General features: G+C 39.1%; 1 long non-coding RNA gene across 2 annotated transcripts in view; it reads left to right on the plus strand.

The window, feature by feature from the left end:
- LOC118968716 (uncharacterized) overlaps window positions 1-27,433 on the plus strand; it is a 352,931-nt gene that overhangs the window by 12,339 nt on the left and 313,159 nt on the right. For both annotated transcript variants that reach the window (XR_012127177.1, XR_005056509.2), the window contains exon 2: window positions 13,672-13,769. This is a non-coding gene — a long non-coding RNA (uncharacterized lncRNA). The remainder of the gene's footprint in view (window positions 1-13,671; window positions 13,770-27,433) is intronic.

Here is a 27,433-nt window from a genome sequence, read left to right on the forward strand (position 1 = left end):
ATCTGTAAAAACAGAATTTATCACCAGCAGGCTTGTATTGTAAAGAATCTGAAGGAAGTTCATCAGATTTAATAGAAATAACATCAAATATAAACTCACATCTACATGCAGAAATAAAGTGTGAGAAATGGTTAATACATGAGTAAATATTCAGAAATCTTTTTGTTAGTTTCTTAATATCATTAACAGTTGTTTTACTATTTTAAATAAAAATAATCATCATGTATTATTGTGCTTATAACATATGTCAAAGAAACACTGTAGGACAAAAATAACACAAAGAACATTAGGTGGTAAAAGAAAGTATGTTATGAGAGTCTTGTATTATACATGAAGTGATATCCAAGGTGATAGGTTAATGATGCAACTGCAATCCCTTGAGGAAACCCAAACAAGCAAATAAACTAAAACAAAGTGATATAGCTAAAAACCAATGGAAGAGGTGAAATGGAATTGTATACACATTCAATTACAAAGTTTCCAAATATGAGAAGCAATAAGTAACAGGACTGAGGGGAGGAATAGACAAAGCCATAATTTTGGGTGGCTGTTTTAACACTCTTTTCCCAGAAAATGGATCTATGGATTCAATATGATCCAAATCACAATGTCAGCCAGCTTTTCTGTAGAAGTTGACAAGCTCACTTAAAAATTTATCCGGACATGCAAAGAAACTAGAATAGGGAAAATAATCTTGGAAAAAAGAAGAAAGTTGAGGACTTAACATAATCAAATTTTAAGACCTACTTAAAGCTATATTAATTATGACAGTATAGTATTGACATACTGGAAATTATTCATAGCATCCATACTTGACAAAGTTTGTGTATCTAGAATATGTAAATAACCCTTACAACTCAGTAGTAAAGATAAATAATTCAATTTAAAATGGGCAAAAGGCTTGAAAAGAAGACGTAATGAAAGACTGAATAAAAAGCATGTGAGAAAATGCTTAACATCTTTGGTAATCAGGGAGATGAAAATTAAACCATGAGATATTCTTACACAACTACTAGAATGACTAGACTTAAACACAACTATTTATGAGGTTTCAGAGAACCATAACCTGTCATATACTGCTGGTGAGAATGAAAATTACATTTACTACTTTGAAAACTTTTTATAGTTTCCCATAAAGTTAAACATGCCCATATATTATATAGGCTATATTATAACCTCATAATTTCACTGTGGTGTATCTGCCTAAAAAAATAAAACATACATATTCCCAGAAGATTTATACTAGAATAATTATAGAGCATTTATGCATAATATCCCCTAATGGGAAACAACTCAAATAATCTTCAGTAGTCCAATGGATGATTAAATTGTCACATATTCACTGGAGTACTATTTAGCAATTAAAAAAGAATGAGTCACTGATACTCACAATACCACAGATGAATCTGAAAACATAATGCTGAGTGAAAGAAGAAAGACACAAAAGAGAACATGTTATGTGATTCCATTTATAAAGTATTCGGAATGCCATTATTATTCTGTTGTGATAGAAATCAGGGCACACATTGCCTCTGGGAGGTTGAGAAGGAGAAGGGAAGTTCCTGTGTGATGGAAATACCCAGTATTTTAATATGCCTGTGGGTTACTCTGATATATGCACTTATCAAAATGTATACTTGAAGTCTGTACATTTCATAGCAGATAAATTCTACCTCATTTAATATAGAAAAATGAAAAGTAAAACAGAAAAAAAAAGTAGGAGAGATTAACAGACATTGGTAAATTCACAGTAACTGCTGCAGCTGGAATTTCAGACTTGTTTGGCATAGTCTTTTCAGTAAAAAAAAGTCTTCGTTAAAAGGGGTCATAGAGAGACAGATGGAAAAGTCAGACAAGAAGGTATGACATGTAGTTTTTCTGTTATTATTTAATTGTATATATTTCTCAATTTCATTTTTATTCCTGAACCCATGAGTTATTTATTTTTATGTGTAATTTTTCTAGTTACTACCTTGTTATTGATGTTAACTTAGCTGAGTGGTAGTCATAGACTTTTGTCTCTTAGGAACTTCTTTTGAGAGTTAATTTATGGTTTGAAACATGATCTATTCTTATAAAGAATTAATTTATGCTTTAATATAATATTTATTCTCCAGTTGTGGGGTATAATGTTCTATGTTTTTCTATTGATAGAGTTTTTAATTGTATTTGTTTTCATCTTTACTGATTTTTTTATGGTCTGATTGGTCACTTGATTACTGAGATATGCATGTTACAGTTTTCTTTTTTAATTTTATTGTGATAAGTGAGATTTACCCTCTTAACAAATTTTTAGGTGCACAATATGTTGTTTAACTATTAGATACAATGTTGTACATCTAAGATCTCTAGAGCTTATTCATCATGCTTGGCTGAAACTTTATGCCTGTTGATTAGTAATTTCCCTTTTCGCATCCCCTACCCACCTCTGACAAATACCATTCCACACTATGACTCTAAGAATTTGACTATTTTAGAAACTTCATTATCAGTGGCAGGCTTATTTCACTTATAATGTCCTCAAGATTCCTGCATGGTGTTACAAATTGCAGAATTTCTTTCTTTTCAGAAGTCTAGATAGCATTCTGTTGTATGCACATAATGCATTTTTCTTTATCCATCATCCATCCATGAATGTTTAGGTTGTTCTAGATCTTGGCTGTTGTGACTAGTGCTTCAATAACATGGGAGTGCTAATTTCAATTCTTTTGGATAAATACCCAGAAATAAAATTGTTGAACCATGTGGTAGTTCTCTTTTCAGTTTTTTGAGGAGCCATGTACTGTTTTCCTTATGGCTGCCCCATTTTGCAGTCCCACCAACCGTGCACAAGTGTTCTAGTTTCCCCACCGCCTCGCCAATTCTTTCTGTCTTTTGTTTTGTTTTTGGTAATAGCCATCCTAGCAGGTGTGAGGTGCTATCTCACTGTGGTTTTGATTATAGTCTTCCACTATACAGATGGACTGATCAGCTCTTTGCGTAGTTCCACTGATTTTTGTTTCTTCTATTTTGAGGCTAAGTTGGTATTTTCTTCCTTAGAAGATCCATTGAGCTTTTTCTGAAAATCTTGGGCAGATATTATAGTCTCATGCTTATTTTTATTTTTATTCTCATGCTTTATTTTTAAAGTATCTTCCATCCCTTTTCTTTCTTGAAACAAATTAAGCATACAATGTTCATGTTCTTTGTCTGTTAATTGTAATATCTTAGGCTGTTCTTTACACTGTTATTTTTACTTATTTTTATTATTTTTCTGCTGACACCTTCTCCCCCAGAGAGGAATTGTATTTTCTTTCTTGCAGATTCACGAAACAATAACAACTGAGGGAAGTTTTAATACACATTCGTGGCTGGAGGTGTTCTGGACCCGTATAGCTTGAGTCTGTTGTCAATTTCTCATAAGGTCTGATTGAGGATCGCAAATCCTCAGGGGTATCCCCCACCCCAACACCAAGTTAAAGTTTGGTAAATTTCTTGCTTTTCTTTTTTGTTTAATGACTTTTTTCGCTTGTTCACCTGCACACTAACAAATTAGGTCTTGGGGCCCCAGCTTTATGCTGGCATTTGTTAGTGGACTGCCTACCTTTGGAAAAACCCAGACTTACTCTCCTGTTCTCTATGCTGCATATAAATGTGGAAATAAAAACCATGGTTCATCAAAATTGATGAATCCAGAATAAAAAGTAAATTCAGAAACTACTTGCTTGTTTTGGATTCCTGCATTCACTACATATTTGGTTGTGAAGTTTTTTTTTACCTTCTTGCCAATAAAGAAATTTGTTTAATTATGGGTGTGTATATGTGTGTGTATGTCCATGTCCATGTATGCCTCTACCTTTTTGGGTATATTTCCACAATGGTTTTTAAAATATATTTTAAAAATATATTATCCTGAGATGACTGGTTAGCCAGAGACGGGTAAGATTCCTCAAGGGAGGAACAACCTAAGACAGGCACAGTCGCAGGGGGGCCATCAGGTGAGAATTTGGGGATCAACAGAGGTGAGGCTCAGAACCTCACCCCCCCTGCTTTGAGAGAAATCTTCTGCATCCGTGGATGTTTTGCTGCCCTTGTCTAGCCTGGATTAATACTTAGTCCATAGGCACACACCTGATCATCTGATCATCTACATTTGCCTTCTTACAGCACTAAACTATGTTTTCTACCTTTATCTTGCATCTACCTACCACTTCAGCATTTTATTAAAAATAAAAATAATAATAATAATAGGAGAAATGTGGGATCAACATATAAATCAAGTACAAAAATCAAATGAATATTCATATTTGACCTGATGGTTTATAGGTCATATTGCATGATCAAAACCGAAAGTTTCTGTGATGACTGCCCTTGCACTGTTCACCATGTAAGAACTTATTCACTCTGTAAGAATTCGTTCACCATGTAAGAACTTGTTCGTTATGCTTCAGAAGATTGGAGACTGACGAGAATTAGGCTTGAGATGGATTAATGATTGTACATTGAGCATTGACCCCCCTATACTGAATTTTATTGTTGTTAACAACCATTTGATCAATAAATATGAGAGATGCCCTCTCAAAAAAAAAAATATATATATATATTATCCTGCCAGAGAGCGTGTGCTTCCTCACTTTAATTCAGTCACATATCAGATCCTGATATATGTATGGATTTCTTTCAATTCTAATTTTTTTCTCTATTTAGTTTATCCATACCATATACTTTAATCATAATACTTATTAGTATGAATTAATATCAGGTTACCACGTCCCTACACTTCATTTCTTCTGTAAAATTATCCTCCTTGTATTTGGCCTCTACTGTGAGGCTCAGTTTGTCATGCTGCACAAAACTTTGTTGCTATTTGATTAGTGGTGTTTCCAAATACTCAAGTGTCGTATATCAATCTTATGCATTGTAACTGGTTCTAGTATTTTGCCAGTAGATTGTTTTGGAGATAAAGATTAAACCTCCAAATATATAATCAATCACCTCTAAATAAGGAAAGCAAATCTTAATCCTTCAAATAATCAATTTCTTTGTCTTATTTTACTCTACTGACTGATAACAATAACTGCTTGCATATATATATACTCATCAGGGGTTCTGAACTAGACTCTTAAATATTCTAACTTCTTGGATGATATCTCAAATGTGAAAAAAAAAGCAGCCACACATAAAATATAAACTGGAAGAGCATCATAGCTCTAAAAAAAGATTTAGAACTATTATGTTCTTGACAAAACTGTGTAGTGTAGTCTTGTTTCCCACTTTCTTAAAGGTAATTCTCTTTGATGATATATGTAGTTTTTTGATGGAAAGTCACAATCAGTCTGCTTTTGAGTTTTATTTTTGTCTTTGGTTGAGAGGTTTTACTACCAAGTTCCCGGGTTTGGTTATCTTTTAATTCATCCTGCTTTGTTTTACAGTTTCTTGAATCTATGGCTTGATTCTTCTTGAATCTTTTGTCTATTTTGGAAAATCTAGCTGTTACCTATTGAAACACTGCCTCATTATCCTCCACCTTTCTGGTTCTTTCATTTCATGTGTGAATAAACTTTTCACTATGTCCCATATAATTTTTAATCCTCTTTTCTGAATTGTCCATCTTTACCCTCTTAGTACTTCAATCTAATTTATCTACTGATTTATCTTCCAATACATCAATTTTTTTATTCCTCTGTTTATCTTCTGCACTTTAAACTTCAGCTTAATTCCTTCGATTCTTTTTACTAGAGTTCAGTTCCCTGGTAAAATTCTGCATCTGTTTCTTTATTTTTGTAATCCTCTTCACCATCGTCTTTTTACATGATTATTGTAATATCTGTGTCACTTGCAAGTCTATTTCTACTGTCTGTTTTTGGTCAGTGTGCCTGTTCTTTTCATACTTAGTAATTTTTGATTGCCAGGCATTGCCTAGGAACTATGTTAGAGGACTCAGATAACGTTATGCCCTTCATAGAGGATCTGAGCTTTCTGGTGGGCATTTGAGGTATTAGACAATCACCACAATCCAGGTGAATCTGAGTTAAGGGCCTTGTAGGCTTGATTTATTCTTGGTTTGACCTGACTTCTGGGCGATGCCCTGAGATTTTGTTTCAGGGTTGGTGAAACTCGGTAGGCAAGTCTGACGATGACAGTCTAATAATTCTTCCCAGAAAAACAAAATCTGGTCATATTTACATGGTCATGACCTCTGAGGCCAAGGGATTCTTAATTATTTCACAGTGCCCCATAAATTCATGGACCATATACCAAGTACGAAAAAAATCCAAACCTGGAATCTCAGAATGACCATGAAAAAATGATTTCGACCTCTGAATACTTGGAATTTATGGACAAACACTGTAATAATTCTGATGAGGAACCAAGCTGGCAACTAGTTCTTCTATCCAGATTTGCTAACTTTTTCCCCTTTGGCCAGTGGATCTTCAAGAAATGTAAACTACATATATTAGGCGACAGCAGAGTAAGATCAATGAGCCAGCTATGTATCATCAGGCTTTGGGACAACACAGACGTCCAAGTTAAGTACTTCTCATCTGACAAAACTTAGAGTGCCCTCATTTGGCATGCATTTGCACATTTCTGACATTACTCATTCATTCTTTGGCTCTCAGAGCTTCTAGTGAAGATCCATCTCAGTGTCTCTCAGGGGCACACATCTGGATGGGACCTTCTACCAGCTGAACAGTCAGAGGGATATGAGGCCCATTTGTGTTTGCCTTTGTTTGTTTTTGTTTGTTTCTGATGTGTTTTAATGGTTTTGCCACAGGCATGATCCAGGCAATCTTTTTCAGCTGCAAAATTGCTGTTGTGTTTCCCCTTTCATATGAATAATTTGACTTCAGGCATGCATGCAGTCTGGTTATGGTTAATTTCAGAGTCTGACTGATGAAAAACCTCTGCCCTAGTGTGGCACAGTCTCTTCTCATGAATTCTCAGACACTTGTTTCACAGGATGCAAAAGTCCCAAGGGTGAGGAAACCCTCAGCTAGATGGTTGAAGAATAATGGGGAATGATAGAGACCAACTTGGACTCCAGGGCAGCAGCTAATGGGCTGGTGTGTTAAGGTGGTGAGATACTTGGAAAATGAAATATGTCAAATCCCTGACTTAAACCAGCTGCTCACCATCTCCAGACGGACAGAAAGAGTTCAATTTCCCCCTCCTCTTCTGTGACAAACAATGCATTATTATAAATTAACGTTTACTCAGAAATGTGCCAACAGCTGCAGGTTGACTGCGATAGTGATCAGTATATGAAAAAAATGCCTGCTGTGAAGTCTTGAAAAATGGAGGGAATCGTCAGGTTTCCCAGAATATTGACAATATTCTTTGGCTGTGTCTTGTGAGCTGCTTGGTCATTTTGTGTCCTGCTCCTATTCAAAACACGATGCTAAACTCTGTGTCTGTACTGTTGGGGGCTTTCGGCTGTTGCTGTTAGTTGATTATCTTTTTCTTCAAGAAGTTGTATTCCCTTCGTCTTGGAGAGCAAAGTCTGAGACAAGCCATAAGGGAGAAACAGGGCTTTTTTGTGTGTTTGTACGTCCTCACGCACTACTTCTGCTAATCCCCAGACTCCTTCGTGATTTGCATTTGAAGCAACTTTTCTTGTTCTTGGGAAAACAAATTTACCAATTATAGTATGAATTAAATTAATTTTTCTCATTTTAAAAAGGCAATCTTTGGAGGTGAGACCCTGGAGGGAAGAAGTTGAAAGTCTACTTTTCATTTCAAATTCGTATGAACTGCGGAGAGAAATCACTTTTGAAATCACTTTCCTCTTGGGTCTGGCTGGGATAAATGGACGTGATTCAAAGAGCCAGAGGCGCTTGATGGCTTTCAGATGCCCTGCGCGACTTTCCCTAGGTGGTCTACTGGCTACGTGGACCCATGGATTCTCTTTTCCATGGGTTCTCAATCCAAGGTCATTATCCGCTTCCTGTTTAGTTCTTTAATTCCAGAGAAGCTACAAATAAGAAACCCAATCCATATTTTGGCTCTAAAAAAATGATCCTTCCCATTTTATTTTTAAAATAAATAGATGTCCACTCTCTACCCTAATGTGGGACCGAGCTGTCCTAAATTTGGGGAGACAAGTTCTCTAGCGTGAAGATTTTTAACCTTTTTTGTTGGCTCACCTACCCATTGAGAATCAGGTGGATATAGACATTCTCTTTCCCCTCCCCCAAATGCGCACATACCCAAAATTTAGCATACAACATCGGGAGTTATGAATCCTTCTGAAGATATTTCCTGTATACCGAGTAAAGAATCTCTGCTTTGGAGGCATGTGGAGTGGATGTTCAAATCCCAGTCTTCGGAGAGAGACAGAAATGACCCTGAATGCAACTCAGCTCTGCCACTTAATAACTGTGGGAATTTAGACACAATACTTAAAATCATAGTGTATCAGTTTCCTCATCTATAAAATGAATATTGTAGTACATACCTAATGGATCAGTCGCGGTGGATATAAAAGAGCTATATAAACCATGAAAAATGAAAACAGAAATCACAACTCGTAATTGTGTTCTATAACTCACGAAACAGATAAAATGTCTCACATGGTGACATGTAACAAAATGATCCAAATTCAAGTTCAAATACCAGCTCCTTCAGATCAGTATGTTCTGAGATGAGTCCATAAAAAAACTGCTTTACCAGTAATTCTGCCTGGACCCATGTGTTCCAAGGATAAGATCACTGACTGTTCTAGCAGTTCATCCAATTTACAAGTTCTCATCAGTCTTTCCTTAGGCCTTGATTAACTGTCCTAAAACCAGTCTACAAATCCCCTTTCCTAATTTCCCATTTGACACACTACTGATACCTTAAGTGCTTGGAGGGTTTCTCTGGTGGTCTTTGTACGTGGGCTTCAATAATTACTAAGAGCTCCTTGAGTACAGGAATTGTCTTTTTTCTCCCTTCCCTAACACAGTATCATCCTTCCAAGCCCAATTTTAATCTGGGGAAACAAGGGTTCCCCTAAAGCATGTTGAGTTTGTTTACTGATCTCACTGTTAGGGCCACTTCCAGACAAGAAAGAAAGAACAGAGCAAGACTGAGGGTGAGACTATTTAACTTGGGTTATTAGCAGCCTTTGTGAATTATTCATATATTTTACCTATTTCACTTGGTCATTTTAGTTCTAGGAACTCCTTTGACATTAGGGAGATTAACCCATTATCTATAATAGGAGTTGTACGAGTTACAAATATTTAATCTTCAGTTTGTTATTTGTGTTTTAATGATGCTTATAGGGTTTTGTTTCTTTTAGTTCTTGTTTAGAAGAACTTACTGCTGTATAAACAAATGTATCAATCTTTTTAATAGTTTCTTCACTTTGAGATGGAGTTATAAAGGTCTTTCCCACCACAGATAAAATGTATTGGGAAAAAGCTGGCAAACAAAAATGATGAGGACATTTTTTCACAGACAAGAACAAAGAGTAGAGACTAGTACTATCAAATACGAGAACAAATTTAAAGGTGTGGTAATGGCACATGATGTGATAGATGGAACAGAAAAAACGTAGACCACAATGGGAGACCAAAGGCAAAAAACTCACAGGAATTTACTATCCAATTCAGAAAACATCTCAACCAGGAGAATGAATGGACTATTTAAAAAATGGAATTGCAACAGTTGGGGTACATCTGGAAAAAAAAATAGTTGAAACTTTATTCTGGATCAATTTAAAATGGATGAAAGGTTTAAATGTGAAAAATAAAATCTGTTACAGTCCTTGGAGGAAAGAGAGGAGAATTCCTTTATATGTTTGATTTTTCTTACCTGGCATACTGGATATTTATGTTAATTGTCTTCCTTCCCCGCATGATTCCATTCGTATGCAATACCCAAATTTCATGTATCTATCCCTGATACAGGGATTATTTTAGTGGTTGCCTGGTGCTGGGGATGGGAACTGGGATTGACTAAGTGCAAATGGACAAGAGGGATCTTTTGGGGGTGGCGGAAATGTTCTAAAACTAGACTGTGGTGATGTCACAATGGTTGAATTGCACATTTAAAGTGAATGAATTCTATGCTATGCAAATTCAGCTGTTACCATCATGTGTGGCTTAGTGATAGATGTATGTCCCTGGGCAGAAGCACCCCAACGTACCCTCACGCCAAGGTATATCTATTTGTCAGATGGCTGGGTCTTCCTCAGGAATGGAATTTGGTAGAATGGAGGTGATGCTGATGAAGAAAGAAGACAGAATACAAGAAAAGGAAGGTTTTCTGCAGGTCCGGTTTCTTTCTATATGTTATCTTGCTTCCAATATGTCCTGACACCCTTCTTTAGAAATGGTGTCTGAATTTGCTTCCACAGATGGTGACCAGCACAGCCTGTCTCATCGCTGAACCATATCCAACATCCTTATTGACCTCAGGCCATTTGTTGCTTACCTTGCTTAATTGGCTTTACATAGAAGTGCTTCAACTGAAAGCATGATATTTTTTATGGAATTTTGCCAGAAAACAATTAATTTCAAATATACAGCTTTTGTATTCGATGCTGTCTGAGGCAACATTTATTTATGTTCCTGTCTCAGGGAGATCACACAGCAGCTGAAGGGACAAGCAGATGCAGACCTCTGAGAATAGCATTGCTGCAGCTCTGGCTCTCGTCTTGTCTATTGCATCCTGCAGCTGCGGCTGTCTTTGCAAAATGGTAGCAATCAACTGTACCCAGAGACCGGGGCTCTTTTTTCTTTCTTTTTACCATTTTAATTTATTAGCTAGTTCATCATCTGGATAGAACCCTAACAACTCTGGGAACGTTCCCATGAAATCCCACACGCAAGAGGAGTTATCTGAATTCCATGGGGATTTTCATGCCCATCTCAACCCTGGCTCTGCAGAAAAAAAATAAATACCCCCTACTGTTCCTTCTTTTTCTCTCTCTCAGGAGCCTGCTAGTGTTTTATTTACCCCAATATGTTTCTAAATCTATGTTTTATTATGCTCCACTGGAGTTCTGCTGCTTTCATTTAAACTTGTGAGGACATCACAGAGAAGGGTGGCCTCAGAAGGACCCAGCAGGGTGCAGCTGAGGTCCTTGTGGGTGTTCTGGACCCCAGCTGAAGGGTGGAGGCCGGCAGCTCCCAGGTGGCAGACCTTACTTGGCAGCATCGTCTCTTGCTGTCTCACTGTCCATGGCTTGTGTGAGAGCTTGAGAATTGGAAGAAGGAACTAAAGGCTTATCCAGTTCAGTGACGTCTCTCAAGCATGCAAAATGGAGAGCTTTACAGGGTTACTTCTGCTTAGAACTCCACAACTCTCCTGCTTGTATCAAAGAATCCTTGCTTTTTCTTTAAGAGGAATTCAGTGCTAATAAAAAATGTCACCTCTGTTTGTTTGCCAATTACATGAAGCAGGGAAAAAGGCTACATTGAACATTCTTGATTCCTTGAGCAGTCTAATCCCTTTCAACAACAGATTTCAGTGTTGCAGGTGCATGCTTGCACACCTGTTGGAAATGAGCTATAACTCTCTGTGTTGCTGTATAAAGCAGTCCACCTAATGCTCCTCCCACTAGTGGAGATGGAGGTTGAGGGGAGCCACAGACTTGCTGGAGGCAGATATGATTCTAGTGTTCTACCTGCCATCATGAGAATAAGTCTTGGTATAAGACCTTTTCCCCCGACAAATGTTTCTTTGCCATTATTCAGTCTCACTGAATCCAGAGTGAACTTGCCTGGAGCTGGGAGCTACAGATTGCTATTGGGATGTAGCACACAGTGAGACTTCTCCTATGAGTGGAAACATTCTATTTATTGACCTGGGTTATGGTTACAAGGGTGTTTGCCTTGTAATAATTTACTAAGCTATTGAAAAATACATACCTGTTATTACTCTTGGGGGAGAATAATGATTGAAAGGGAGCATGGGGTGACTTTTAGGGTGCAGGTAACATTTTGTTTATTAATCTAAATGATGGTTACACAATAGAATATGTTTTGTGAGAAGTCATTGAGCTGTACATATATTTGCACTTTCCTATATGTTAAATTAGGGCAATAAGTAAAACTTGAAAATCAAATGATAACATCTTAAAATAGATATTACTCTTAATATCTATTGTATTTTAAATAAAATATCTATTTTAAAATGAAAATATTTTAAAAAGAGAATATCCCACCACAGGTGAGGATGAGAGGTGCAAACTGAATTCCCTCTTACCACACTGGTGTGAACTGAGCAGAATTTCAGTGGAACAACATGTGCTGCCATATACGGTGACCTAATATTCCTGTTTACCTGGATGGATAGGTTTCCCTGGAAAAAATTTCAGTGCCAAACACCAGAGAGCTCCCAGTGAATCAGAAGGGTTGGTTACTTTAGCTCCAATATATGGATATTTGGGACTGTGCTAGACAAAACAAGCTGTAAAAATGCTTGGTGATGCTGGAAGGAGGTGGCCTTGGCAGCCTACATGAATTACATTGTATTGGCCACACGTGATGTACCAGCCAAAGGCAACAGTGCCTTTTCTGTTGCTTGGGGTGAACTCTTCCAATAAGATTGCTTTGTACTGCATAGCGGCAATACTGTCCAATGAAAGCCATCCTTCTTGGAAGTATTAACTCTTGAGACAGCTGATGGTGCTCAAGATCAGAACAGAGATAGAGGAGATGCTGAGGCAAACAACTGTGGGACTGCATCTCGTACTATCTACCCCACACCCTATACGTTTCCCTGCAACTTCTTCACTGGAGGGAATATGCACACCCTGACCTCGTACAGTTCTAAGGATGTGCTTACATAGAAGCCATAAAATAAACATTTATTTTTTAATTAACACAACTTTAGTGACAAACCCCGTTTCTGAATCGAAAGTATTTTCTACAAGTTGTTCACAGGAGCAAAAGCCTTCTACTTTGAATGAATTGCAAGTACCTTCATGAAAAGATGCATCAAATGGGGTTTATTTTAGCTTCTTGCTACGTAAGGTGTGGTCTGTGGAATGGCACTATCACAGGGGAGAAATGAAAACCCCAGGGCCTTCCCTCACATCTGCTGGATCAGAATCTGTGTTTTAACAAGGTCCACAGGTGACTGAGTGCACATCAAGAATGGAGAGCACAACTCCAAACAACCAGCCCAGGATGTGGTCTGCATGTGCATTTTTGGTTTATTCCATTACAAGTGTCCACTTAGCTGTGACACAGAACAGGTATACTCAGTATTTCTCTAATGAATCTTACTGTTTAGCAAGATATTTCTATTTACACACATTACTCTAGTTTAATGCTTCTCAAAGTGTGGGTCCTGGACCTGCAGCATCAATTGTTTCTGGCACTCTGTTATAAATACAATTTCTCTGACAGTACCCCAGACCTACTGAATCAGAAACTCTGGGGTTGAAGCCCAGCAATCTGAGTTTAACAAGCGTTCCACATAATTCTGGTGGTGTCTAAAGTTTGAGACCTATTACCATAGTTCCTTGCTGCTCCAATAAGCAGACAATCTCGTGACAGACAAATCACCAGAATTTGAAGGGATAGAACTTAAATGAGTAAGAGAGATGAGGGATCATAATCCAGCTCAGGTCCATTTTTGTCTTAAAAGCAATTGGAAAATTTACAGGTTGAATGATTTTTAAAATCTTTATCCAAAGACACTGGGCCAACACCTAGATTTTTATTTTTTAATTGTAATGTCTTCCTTGCTCAGGGAGTCAGCCTATGGTGGATGCCGAAGAGATGGACATAAAGACTGCTTTACTACAACTAGATGAGAAAATCTGTCTGCTGTCAATAGCCCGCTGTAAGGTAATGTGATGTTCTAACTAGATGATTTAAACAAATCACAAAGGCTGTTTCAGAAGTTGTTGTGGCCCCAGATTGAGCAGTCTGAATCTTATTCCCTAGTCAAATAAGGAAAAAGGCTTTGCAAGCAAATGCTGATTTGTGGATGGGCAGGGACTGCACAGTTCATGAGCAAGGAGGCACACCTGTGTGGAGCTTTAGAGTCTGCAAAACTATTTAAGGAGCCACTGAGGAGGGATCTGTTTCCCTGATAAGGTCCCCAGAGGTACCAAGAGGAGGTACAGACATACCTCGGAGATACTGCTGGTCAGTTCCAGACCACTGCAAGCAAGGGCATGTAAGGATAATGAGAGTTCCACAGCCAGGATCCTCACCTGACCCCGATCTGCTTGCTCACTGCACACGTGCAATGCTCACAGATGCATGCTCGCATACTTGCCGGCAAAGAGCCATAATTGTCTGTGTTGCTATATAAAGAGCTCTGCCTGGTGCTCAGGACAGAGGCTGGAACAGAGGCAGAGGGGAGAGGGGCTTGCTGCATGCAGATTGACCCAGAGGTGGACGGGATTCTAGCACTTGACCTGCCACCAGAGAATAAAGCTGGGTAAAAATCGTTTTCCCTCAATGTTCCATTGTCATTTTTCCTTCCAGAGTCAACTTGCTTGGGGTTTAAACCCCCCAGTGAGACAGGTATATTGCAGTCAAGTGGGTTGAATGAGTTCTTTGGTTCCCCAGTGCAGAAAGAAGTAATATTTACACTATACTGTAGTCCATTAAGTGTGGCAATAGCATTATGTCTAAAAAGCAATGGACATGACTTAATTTAAAAATATTTTTTGCTAAAGAACTGCTACCATCACCAGAGCTTTCAGTGAGCTGTAATCACGAATCAAAGATCACCATAACACATATAATAAAAATGAAAAACTTCAAAATATTGTGAGAATTAGAGAGATAAGAAGTGAGAAAATGGCGTACAACAGATTTGCTCGATGCAAGGTTACCACAACCTTCAATTTGTAAAAAATGCAGTGAGATAGGCCTGGATTCCTCATTTCAAATGGAAGCTGAACCAGTGCAGATTAGAACCAATGTCCAAGCAGTGCCTTCTCCCCAGGGTGGCTGCATCCTCCCAGAGCCAGTCACAAATTTTCAAAATTAGCTTCTTGGCCTCTCTTGTTTTTGGTTTAGAATAGTACTGATGAGTTTGCTTCTGTCAAAACTAGGAGAGTAAAATTAAAATAATCTCTGTATTAGGTATAAATACATATTTAAACACAAAACAGTGTGAGTTTTAATACACTGGTTTCTTGATTTTTCAATAGTTTTTCAACTACTTTAATGTTCTGGAAAAAAGAACCACTAAAAAAATTTATAAGGACATACATATATATATTTTTCTTTTGCCTCAGTCTCAGTGATGTATTATTGGATTGCTTTTACTTAGATTTTGATATTCTGTTCATCAAAGACACTTTCCCATAACTGTGGTTTTAAAAAAATTCTTCATTAAAATAATTGTCTTGATTACTAATTTTTGGCACCCTCTTAAATTTTGTGCCCACTGCAAATGCCTTGCCCCACTCCTGGACCCTCTGTGGAGAACTGAATTCTGCTCATCGTGCTGGAAAAAATCCAGTTTTCCTTCCTAGACTTCATATTACTGTGGGCACATATTGGGCTTTGGAATGAAAGGAACATGCTTTGAATACTTGCTCTGTCACTTCCTAATTTGTGATTTTTGTCAGTCTCATGAGTAGAACATATTATTTCATTGATGTCTTATCCTCTTTAATAATCAGAGATTCATATGTTAACATCTCATCTTTGTCATCGTTCCATTCTTTAAATTGCATATTTCTGTACATTTTCCTAGTGGGTTTCTTATATTGCTGATTCTGAAAAAAGTCTTATGTATACTGTATATTAGTTTTAATAATTACTGTATAATATTATTGTATATACCATATTAGTTTTACTTACAATTTTTGTGTCTGTTCTCATCTACCTTGATTTAGTGACTAAACACAAATTTTAACTTTGGTAGGTAGAGTCAAACCGACCAGTATTTCCTCGCCCAGTATGTGCTTTTAGAGTTCTTCTGAGGTCAAAAAGACATCTTTTTTTCCCTTCTATTAGCTTTATAGTTGGCTTCATATTTAAGGATTTAATCTAGATTGACTCTCTCCCTCTACTTGATCACTTACTTACACATTCTTCCAAATGTTTGTTCCCATGTGATGATACAAATAGTCTAACACCTTTTTAAAATTAGTTCTTTATTATCCTATGATTGTGATGCAGGCTCTGTCATATATCATGTTCCCAAATATGCATGAATGACTTAGCCTATCACGTTCAGTTTCTTTCTTGGAATGTTCCTATAACAAAACCATACTGTTTCAATTACCATGATTCTGCAAGGGATGTAACAGCTGTATTGAAGTCCTTAATCAGTTGGCTTTGAGTTCATCAAAAGGGAGATTATCCTGGGTGGGTCCAACCGAATCAGGTGACCCCTAGCAAAGAACATCTGGAGGTCAGGGACCAGAAGCAGAGATTTTCTCTTTCCATAGTTGGCTTCGAAGAAGCAAGTGACCATGAATTTTACAGCTGTAGGGAAAGTAATTCTGCCAATGACAAGCCTCCAGTTGAGAATCCAGCTTGGCCAACTGCCTGTGAGACCTCGTGAGACCCTGAGAACGCAGCTGAGCCCTGCCTGTGCTTCTGACCTGCTGTTTTTAGCCAATTAGTTTGTGGTGAGTTGTTAATGCAGAATAGAAAACTAGGATACTATCTAAAGCTAATTAGTATTTGAAATATTTTGCTGATGCACATATTACTACATTTTCTTTCTCTTCCCCCTTATCTTTACTATGTTCTTATCATCTGGAGTTTTAGTTCATGATCTATGTGAAAATAATTTAAAAATTGATAATTTGAACAGACAAATTATCCTAATTTTTTTTTACAATTAATACCTCTAGCGGACATTATTCATTGCTCAATAGCCACTCATCAATTTCATAGAAACTTAAGGTCCTGCCTTGCTAACAGAAACCTGATTTTTTTCAGTTAGCAGATGCAGAACCCCTGGGAAGCAGACTCCATCTATGAAATGTCCACCAATTTCATAGATGAAATAGGACTGATCTCAGTTAATCAGGGATACACATCCTCACATCACGTGGGGCCAGTGAGATATCACATAGCTCTCTTGGTGGCTTATGGAAGGCATGTTTTCTTGTTGACCCTAACTGGCTTCCTTTGCCCTTTTAATCCAAGGTCTTAAACCTTTTTTAGGTCTAGGATTTTCTCAGTCATTAGGTAGGTATATTTTACCCCCAATTCTTTTCACCTTGGAATTCCAATTAGTTGGATATTGAAATTTCTAGTCTTATTATCCAGTTTTCTTTCTTCTGACTTCCCTTCCTTCCATTCTGGCATCTTCTGGGGAGTTTCTTGAAAATCCCCTAGCCCTCTGGTTCTTTGGTTGAGTCAATTCAATTATTCAAACCAAATTTTGAGTTCTTACTTTCAGCGACCATTTTTTAAGCAACTATTTTGGTTGGTTCTCCATCATGCTTGTTCCTGCTTCGTATTTCTAAAAATACTCCTTTAACACTTCAAGCGTACTTACTAAACTTATATTGTATTACTATTTTTTTCTTCACCATTAGCTCTGCCTCTGCTCTGTTGGGGGGCTCTTGTTGGCTTTTCTGGGACTCTGAGCTCTTTAAAGGTCTTACAGTGCTTCTCCGAGAGGTCGTTTTATTTTTTGGAGCTTCCTCAACTGCAGTGCCCACCTTGGTGGAGGTGTGAATACGGTCTTGGTGCCGGTACGGGAGCTTAAGGGTTGGAGATTTGGAAGTCGTGTCTTTTGGTGAAGATCTTGAGTTTTCCTCTCTGCTATTTGGAATCCACAGCCCTCTGTCTCTCCTCCGTTCCATCCCACCCCTTTTCAGTGGCATCCTTGGCCTCCCAAGGAAGCTCCTGATAGCTCTGGAGGTACTGCTTTTGTAAAGCTGTGATTCCTTAGTTCTGTGCCTGGAAAATATAGACGGAAGTTTCAGAGTCTGGCCAGGCTGCCTTCACTCCTGCTCGGTGTCCAATGCATCCAGACTTCAGATCTACCATTGGGCTCCTACGGCCTTTAGCTAGAGTATGTTCTCTACCGATGTTTCCGTTCAGAGCAAGACCAGGGCTTCACCCAGGGCAACATGAGGCACAGAGCAGGGAACCCTCTCCTAGCCTACGTCTTGTCTATAGGATGCTTCTGCCCAGTCACTGGGTAAGATCCTGAATGCAACACCAAAGCTTGGATGTGAGCCCCGAGAGGAGGTAGTGATGGTGACCAGGAGACAGACTGCGCCCACTGAAAACAAGTCATATCGGTCTAGTCTCCTGATTTTATGAAAGTTACTATGCTGAAGATTAGGAAAATGAGGTAGTCCTAGGAGATATCAGCAAGGCATCTTCTTAAAGCCTTATGAATTGAATACACACACAGACACACACACACACATAAAAGGAAAGTGAGTCACATCAGTAGATGGTTGTTGAATGTACCCAGTTAAGTCTTCATTAAGTTAGCCATTAATGTCTACCTTAAGAGAGGTTTCTGGCAGTGAACTTCAGGGCTTTGGCCCAAGCCCTATCCTGAAAGTTTAGTATTTATTGTATTAATGACATGGAAAAACATAAAAGCATAGTCATATTTGCAGATATTCAAAAGCTGGGAGGAGACTGTGCCTATGATGTATACCAGAACTGGCTCTAAATAAACATCAAAAGGGTGGAGAGATGCATGCAGTAGAAACTAATTGGAATAAGCATGAAGTCCTGAAATTTTTCCAATACCCAACAGGATTAGCATCAGCAAATGTTGAATCTTTCAGCTAACAGTAATAAATCAACAGCATATTGTGTATAAAAAATATTGTTACCCAAAGCTGCATCTATAGGAACATTATATAGAAAAGGGAGGTAAGACCTTTTTCTTCTCTGTTTGGGTCAAACTATACCCAAGACAAACTCAGTTTAGTTTTGAGAATATCAAGCTTTAAGACGGACCTTGAAAAAAAGTACATTTGTGGCTAGATAAAAAAATTTGATAGGAGTAATAAAGGAACTTATAATTACATCATAAAAGGGTTTTTTAAAAAGGAACTCATAATGTGCATCTTTGTAAAGAGAAGGATGATGGGGGAGTTCATGAACATCCTCAACTAAGGGCTGCTGGGTAGGAAAGGAACCAAGTACTTTCATGAGTCTTTCCGAAGGGTGGGGTTAAGACCCATGTGTGGAAGCTGAAAGAAGATATGTTTCAGCCCAACCTACGAAAAAAATTTCCAACAGAGCTTAGCTATTGGAGCTTAGCTTAACTATTTTACCTTTGCAAAGAGGTTGATTGATAAAGGAGACATTCAAGCATAAACTATGTGATAGTTAAAGGCAAACAATGAATTCAAACTGGGTAACAGGAGAGGTGGTCATTAAAGTGGTTCTATAATCCAATAGCTTAGATTATTTGTGGAAACTTTACACAGCAGATGATATGAGCTGTACCAGGAAGGAAAGATATGACGTGGCTCATGCATTCTCAGCAAACTGGTTCTTGGAGGGTGAATTGCTACTACAATGGATTCTGGCTCTCGTAAGGACCACAGTGTGTAAGCAGATATGCATTATATCTGTGATATTAATATCTCATCCTAGAAAGGGAGGTGGTTAGGAAGAAATGTCTAAGAAAATTCCTTGGAGAAGCGATAAGTAAAAAAAAAGATTTATGTGTTAGTTTCCTCTCATAGCTGTCACAGATTACAACACACCTAGTGGCTTTAAACAACACACATTTATTATCTTAGAATCCTGGGGGTCAGAAGTCTAAAATGGGTTGCAGAGCTTCTGTCTGTAGGGAAGAGTCTATTTCCTTGCCTTTTTCCACTTTGAGAGTCTGCCATGTCCCTTGTGTGTTACTCTGAGTCATCACATCTCTCTCCCTTTTCCTTTATTAGTTCCCCATAAGTACGTTGATCCCACTTGGATTACATAGGGTATAATCTCTCCATCTCCAAATCTTTAATCACATTGCCAATATCCATTGGCCATGCAAGGTAAGCTATTCATAGGTCCTGGGAACTGGACATATGGGTAAATGCATTACTCTGCCTATCAGTTGGGAAACACTAACCTAGATGAAAGAAAGATATGTGTTATTATTTGTAAGTTAGGAGAAGAGGAACAAGGAAAGAGAACATGAATGGTTCTGTGCAATTGTAACCACCGTCAAGTAATTGAGGACAGAGATGGCCAACTAATGGGGATCTAGGAGCATGATATGCCCAAATCTGACAACATGATTATAATTCCCATTGTTGTGCACCATTGTGATCGTCATCATAGTTTTGATTTTATGTTTCAAACGTTGCTACTTTGTAAGTATTCTTCCTATTTGTATATGTAGATCCGGAAGCCCTCCCATCCCCACATTCATTTCCTAGGAGAGCTATAACAAAGTACCACCAAGTGGGTGGCTTAAAACAACAGAAATTCCTCATCATATTCCTGGAGGCCAGAAGTTTAAAAATCAACATGTGGGCAGAACTATACTCCCTCCAAAGGCTTTAGGAGTGAATCCTTCCTAGCCTCTTCCAGCTTCTGGTGGGTCCAGGCATTCCTTGGCTTAAGGCCACATCCTCCCATCTCTGTCTCTGTCTCTTTCTCCCTGCCTTCACATGGGTCTTCTCTTCTGTTTTTTATAAGGACACTTGCCATTGGATTCAAGGTCTATCCATACAATCCAGGTTAATTATATCTGCAAAGACCCTTGTTTCAAATAAGGTCCCATGCACAGGTCTTGGGGATTAACACAGGGACATATCTTTTCAGGGGCTGCCATTCAACCTATTATATTCTCCCAAATCAATTGCCTCATAAGAAAGAAATGGTAAGTTTTCCTTTTGAAAAAGCCTGGATACTGTGACATCCTCCTGGCAGTGGTTTTTGGATGTTACTGGGCAGCAGCATCATTTGGAGGATCGGTGCAGTGGAGCCGTGAGAATCTGTACTATTCACCAAGACACAAAGGGAGAGAGCAAGGAATGAAGAAGGGAACTACAGAAACTACCAGAAGACAATTAACAAAATCATGATAAATCCTTACTTATCCATAATTACTTTGAATGTAATGGACTAAATTCTCCAATCGAAAGACACAGAGTGGGGATAAAAAACAGCAGCAACAAGGCTCATGTGTACACAGGAGACTTACTTTAGGTGTAAGGATGCACAGAGACAGAAAGGGAGGTATGGAAAAAGATGTTCTGTGCACATGGGAACTATAAGAAAGCTATCAGACAGAAGAGACTTTAAAATGAAAACTATAGTAAGAGACCAAGGGGGGCATTACATAGTGATAAAGGGATCAACGCAACAACAGGATGTAACTTTTGTAAATATTTATGCACCCAGCATAGGAGCATCTAAATATATAAAGCAAATACTAATAGACCTAAAGGGAGAAACACAGAGCAATACAATAATAGTACGGGACTTTAACACCCCGCTTACATCAATGGGTAAATGAGCCAGACAGAAAATCAGTAAGGAAACATCAGCCTTAAACAGCAGATTAGACCACATGAACGTAACACACATATGGAACATTCCATCCTAAAGCAACAGAATTCATATTCTTCTCAAATACTCTTGGAACACTTTCCAAGATGGATCACCTGTTGGGCCACAAAGCAAGTCTTAATAAATTTAGGCAAATTGAAATCATTTCAAGCATCTTTTCCAGTCACAATGGTATGAAACTAGAAATTAACTATACAAAGAAAAACTGAAGAATTCAGAAATAAGGGGAGATTAAACAACATGCTACTGAACAACCGATGGGTCTAAGGAGAGATCAAAAGGTAAATAAAAAAAACACCTTGAGACAAATGAAAATGGAATGTTGCATAAAAAAACTCATGGGATGCAGCAAAAGCAGTTCTAAGCATAGTGATAAGTGCCTATCTCAAGAAACAAGAGGTCTCAAGTAAACAGCCTAACTGTATATCTCAAGGGACTAGAAAAAGAATAACAAATGAAGCCCAAAGTCAGTAGGAGAAAAGAAATAACAAAGAGTTGGGAAGAAATAAATAAAACAGAGACTAAAAATGAAACTAAGAACTGCTTCTTTGAAAAGGTAAACAACAAAATTGACAAACCTTTAGCTAGACTCACCAAGAAAAAAGAGAGGATGCAGATAAGCAAAATAAAAAATGAAAGGGGTTATGTTACAAGTGAGGGAAATACATAGGATCATGAGAATACTGTGCACAATTAGATGTCAACAAATTGGGAAACCTAGAAGGAACGGATAGATTCCTAGAAACATACAACCTACCAAGACTGAATCATGATGAAATAGAAAATCTGAACAGACTGATGTACTAGCGTGGGGACTGAATCAGTAATCAAAAACCTCCAGGTTTTAAAGTGCATAACAAGCTCACCCAGGGAGCATGTTAAAATATAGATTCTGATTCACAGGGTGCGACACAGACTGGAGATACTGCATGTCTCGAGTTCCCAGGTGATGCTGTGTGTCTGGGGACCACAGGTTAATAGCCCAGATCCGCAGCACTCAACCACCACCTGCCGCACCTGGGTAGGTGTGTGGTGTGTCAGCCCCATTGAAGCAGCCTCTGATCTCTCAAGAGATTAAGAGCTATGGCTTGTCACCTTTAACATCCACCCCTAGCATCCTGGGCTCAGCGTGTGTACCAAGAAGCTGATGAAAGTGAATGAAGTTAAATTTGAGTAAAATTGGGGGAATAATTGTTGCCATTGGGCTCTGTTATCTTCTTTCTGCTTTTTCCTGCTATTGGAGGGGGGAGCTGGTGTCCTAAGCTGGCTGAGGAGAGGGCCATAGCCACCTGTCTTCTGGAATCAAAGTTTTTGTGTGGTATATTTATGCATCCGATCAAACGTTCCTTCAGAGAAAAGTCATTGTTTAAGCCAATGACATCATTCAGCAGAGCTGGGCCAGAGCAGCTATGAAGAGAGAATGCCTTTTGCATGTTTGTGGAATCATGAGACAACATATTTTCTCCTAAAAACTATCTCTCTTGGGAGCATGTGGAATGAAATAGTAAGATTCTTGTTTGGAGGTGGCTGGCTTGTTCAGTGCTTCCCTCTAGAAGTAACTGCAGAGAGGGAGTGTTAAGAGTTAATAAAATAAAAAATAAAAATAATATTTCCACGGGTCCCAACCTACTACTATTGTAAGGGACAGAGGTCAGCGGTGCCTCTGGGTCTTCTGCCTGCTTAGTGAAAGGCTGAAAAAGTGAAGGGGTGAAACAGAGCTTTAAAAGCAGGGAAGATAAAGTGTAGCTCAGTGGAAAAATACCACCACGGCCTGAGATTGAAGGTGCGGGAATTTGACCCATAGAGCTGGTGGGAACGGGCAGGTGATCAAATGGTGTTGGTGACTGGGACAGTTCTGGTTTCAGCACTGAAAGTCCCAGGTCCCAGCAAACCCTGCAGGCCTGAGTGAATCGGGAAGCTTGACCAGCCTAGAAAGAAGATCTAAGTTTTGAAGCAGGTCATTTGTCTAAATTCTTCAAGTGCCTTCTTCCTGCCCGGTGACCTCCTCCTGCCTACCCAGCTTTTTCAAAAAGTCACCTTCAGCGCCGTTTTTCCCAATCCAGCCGAATGCTGGAAATGCTGAGGGCTCGGCCTTCCAGGAACATTTTCTCTGTGAGCCCCTGAGAACTCTTCCTGCCTCCGTGCATTTCTACATGCCTGTTTCCGCGTTTTTATTAATAACAAACAATGTGGCACGTTTGCATAGAACTTTATTTTGCTCTGTATCATCACATTTGCTAATAGGAACAACTCCCTCATTGGAGATTTGGCTGGGAAAGGTGTTGGTATCTCTAAATTGTACTTGAAAAACAAACAAAAAAACCCTCCAAAAGATGCACAGGTGGCCTAAGGTGACAGGTAGTTGGAGAGCTAGGGTCTCAGACCCAGGGATACTTCAAATTCAGGACAGACAGCATCCCTGCCTTCTTTAAAATGTTCTGTCTTTATCTTAATTAGCCCATCAGCAACTACTGAAAAAATGCCGCATCTTATCTAGTGGAGGTAAAAGACTGGGTGTCATTATTTTTTATTTCCATCTCCCATGTCCTTCGAACACTCAGGCCAATTGGGAGAATTTCCTGTGTTTGATAACTTGAGATTCAGGCAAGAGGCAATGTTAGCTCCTATTGCCAGAGGCAGGTGGACAGAGGAATAAGGTCTAGCCTGGGGTCCACTAACTGCCAGGACAGACCCTGGGAAAATGGATTCAGACACAGAGGTTCACCCCGGCCTTCCAGGGGGACGGGGAGGGTAAACAGAGGACTCCACTCAGTTGTCATTGTGTCAGAAGTTGGCTCAAGGGGCTGTCATACCTGTGGAGGGGAATGCGATCACACACCAGAGACAGGAAGTTGGGGTGTCTCCCTCTGAAAGATCTGTACAAAGACAGAGGGTCCTGGCCTGAGCCGTCTAGGGATGTTTCAGGGCAATATTTCATAACGGGTAAGCTGCCGATGAGTGTGTGTGCTTTGTTTGCTTGGTAATAGCGGTTTTAGCATCCAGACTGCTAAGGAATAGCCCAGAGGAAAGTGGAAATGACTCATCTGATTTTTTTTCCCCTACGTCCAAATTGTTATTGGCCTGTGGAGTTTTTTTCATTTTCATGGCTACTTTATTTAACAGTAACAAAGGAATTATAAATGAGGAATTGAGAATGGAGAATTTGACAGTCGGCTTTGGAATTCTTTTTATTATTTTAAATTAGAACTGTTACATGTGTTAGCCAATAAAATATTTTTAGAGCATGCATAATTGAGGCGCCCAGCGGGACATTGACAGTACATTTAAATTAGGACAATCTGAGTAATGTTTAATACAAGACCTCTTAAGATGGTGTGAGCAGGATATAGTAAACCACAAAGGATAAAGCAGGATGCTGGGCTAGTAACAAAGTGGGGGGGCGCCATTTCCACTGTTAATGGAACTGACAAAGAGAGGGTAGGTGGAGACTGTGACTGGGGAGGTGCTCCCACCTTGGGTCAAAGGACATGACTAGGTGGAGTGACACTGCCAAAAGGGAGCCAAAGGAATATATTCCTTCCCCTGTTTCTCTTCTTACTTCTCTTCTCCTGCTACTGTGTCCCATTGTCAAACCCAACCTGAAGCCGGAAGGTCCAAGGCCAGTGAAATCCATCCAGCGGGTCTCCTGGGACCAGAGATGAGTCCGGAGAAGTGTGGCCAGGGGATTAATACAGAGAGAAGCTACCCAGCACTCAGTTCCCATAATTCCGTGATTCCATTCTAATAATTTTAAATCTGTTATTATATATGTAATTATAATTTCATTAGAATAATTTTATTATTCTAACTTTTGAAACTTATGATGCTATGAGAAGACTGTACAGTTATCTTCATTTAGAGAGCACTTTTAGATGAGGGAACTGAGGTCAGAGACATGCCTTAGGTCACCCATCAAACGCATAGCTTCTCTCTGCAAAACCTGTGCCCACTCTTCTGCGTCAGGACAGCAAGTTGATAGGCTGGTTAGATTACAAAGCCATGTCCACTGGACTATTGCCCTAAAGAGGACTAATATAGAAACTCAGGTAATTCTTGATACTTAAAAAAAAAAAATCTGTAAGTCACCTTCTTAGTCTCTTTGGTAAAGGGATGAATCACCATAATTTCTGCCTCTGATGAGTTTGAGTATCAGTTTGACTTCTTATGAGCGTCTCTGAGTTCCTCAGACTTTATCATCAGATTTTACATTTTTCTAGGGCTGGTTGAAAACATTTGTGCAATGTAGGACTTGTTTTATTTTATGGTTTAATATGTGCATTAAAAAAAAATTCTCCTGACCTCAGACCATACTCCAAGTTCTGTAAATTGCAAAGAAACTATTCCATGACCTATATTTCCCAAGGCAACAGGGCATTTCTTTCTGCCTGGACAGAATGTTTCATAAATCACACAGACCGGATGCTTCCATGGTCACAAAGAAGTCAGCTGGTATTTATGCAAAGGTGAGAAGGCACGTTTTTCGTTCCCCATCAGGTACATGTGATTTGCATATCCCATTATCTGCTTATTAACCAGAGTGTCTTGTAACAATGGCAGATTGTGAAATATACACACACAGGCAGTTAAACAACAGGCTCTCAGGGGTTCATCCTGCGATTACATCCCGGTAATGAAGAGGCAAATGGCGAGGATGTGACAATGGGATATTCAGCAACGGAATGAGATCAGGATTTGATCTAATGCAACATGACTTGCTCACAGCACAGGTAGAATATCAAATGATCCATGCGAAATCCAATCCTTGGTATAATCTTCCTAGTATATCCATTGTTCTCCTATTCATCTGAATGCCATACAGAACAGTATATAAATTAGGTTTTCATTAACACACTATTTCTCTTATCTTTATTCAGTTTGGTTGTGGCTTCTATTTTTTTCAGTACCATTGAAGGTAAATACATGAAAGCTATTTCTTGGAAAGCAGATATAGTCAGAGTTAAAATGTCTAAAATGCTGCAGATCTTTTTTTTGCCATGTATTAATTTTATACTTAGGAATTCCCCAGAAATGCAATTTTCTGGACTTTATCTTCTGTTGCAACAGTAGAAGAGGTACAATATCTTTGCAAGGAGGAGGAATAACAGTTACATAGCTACACTGGGTCAGGTACTCCGATACATACTCAGCGTAGAGTATCTGACTGGATTTCCACAAAAGCCCTGGAGGGAGCAGTTACTATGATTCTTCTCCTGCCCTTTCTGAGCGCTGCTCAGTCCATCAGGATGCTCACAGGAGGGAAGGAGGCAGCCAGCGGCAAGGGCTATTTAGCGAGATCCTCTTTACCTTGAGCTGTCAGAACAAAGGTGATCCTGCAGCTCTTGAAGTTTCTGCTGTTCGGAATATTTATAGTCAAGCATCAGAATCTCCAGCTCTGGGCTTTGGTTGCTTGGCCAGAGCAGCACATGCTGCTGAGTGAAGCTGCTTCTGTTCCTGGCGGGCACCTGGGGGATCACTGCTGGCTCCATCCTCAATGAGAGTGGCTTGAGGGCTCCCCCAGTCTTGCTGCCCTCCCACTCCCCAGGGGAGGGATGAAGGCAGGTAGACCCACTCCAGGACTTGCAGGCCGCCTCATTGGCCTCTTCCAATGATACTCTTCCAGGCAGAACTCATTGTCAAGGTTGTGTTAATTCTGGGATCAGATCCCTAGATCTGGAGTTTTCTTGATTGGGCATTTGGAAACTGGATAAGCATCTCTTTCAAAATGCAGAAATATTAAGTGGACACACAGCTTCAGAGATTTAGCCAATGCATTTATTGTTCTAGAGAAGACATCGAATGCCAATAAAATTAAAACCAATTTCTGTCTCTGCTTAGAAAGAAACTTAAGCACCATTGGAAATAAGCCTTTTTAAGAGAAAAGCAAGGTTCTCAGCTCTCCTCACCATTGTAATTTGGCTGTATTGCCAGGTCCTGGTTTAAATTTGAAGGTCAAATAGTTAGCTTATGATAAATGATACTATTTTGAATTTTGAGCCATAGCAAAGAGTGTGGGAAAGCTTATAAGA

The sequence above is a fragment of the Manis javanica genome, chromosome 18 (genome assembly GCF_040802235.1).
Source record: "Manis javanica isolate MJ-LG chromosome 18, MJ_LKY, whole genome shotgun sequence".
NCBI classification, from domain to species: Eukaryota; Metazoa; Chordata; class Mammalia; order Pholidota; family Manidae; genus Manis; species Manis javanica.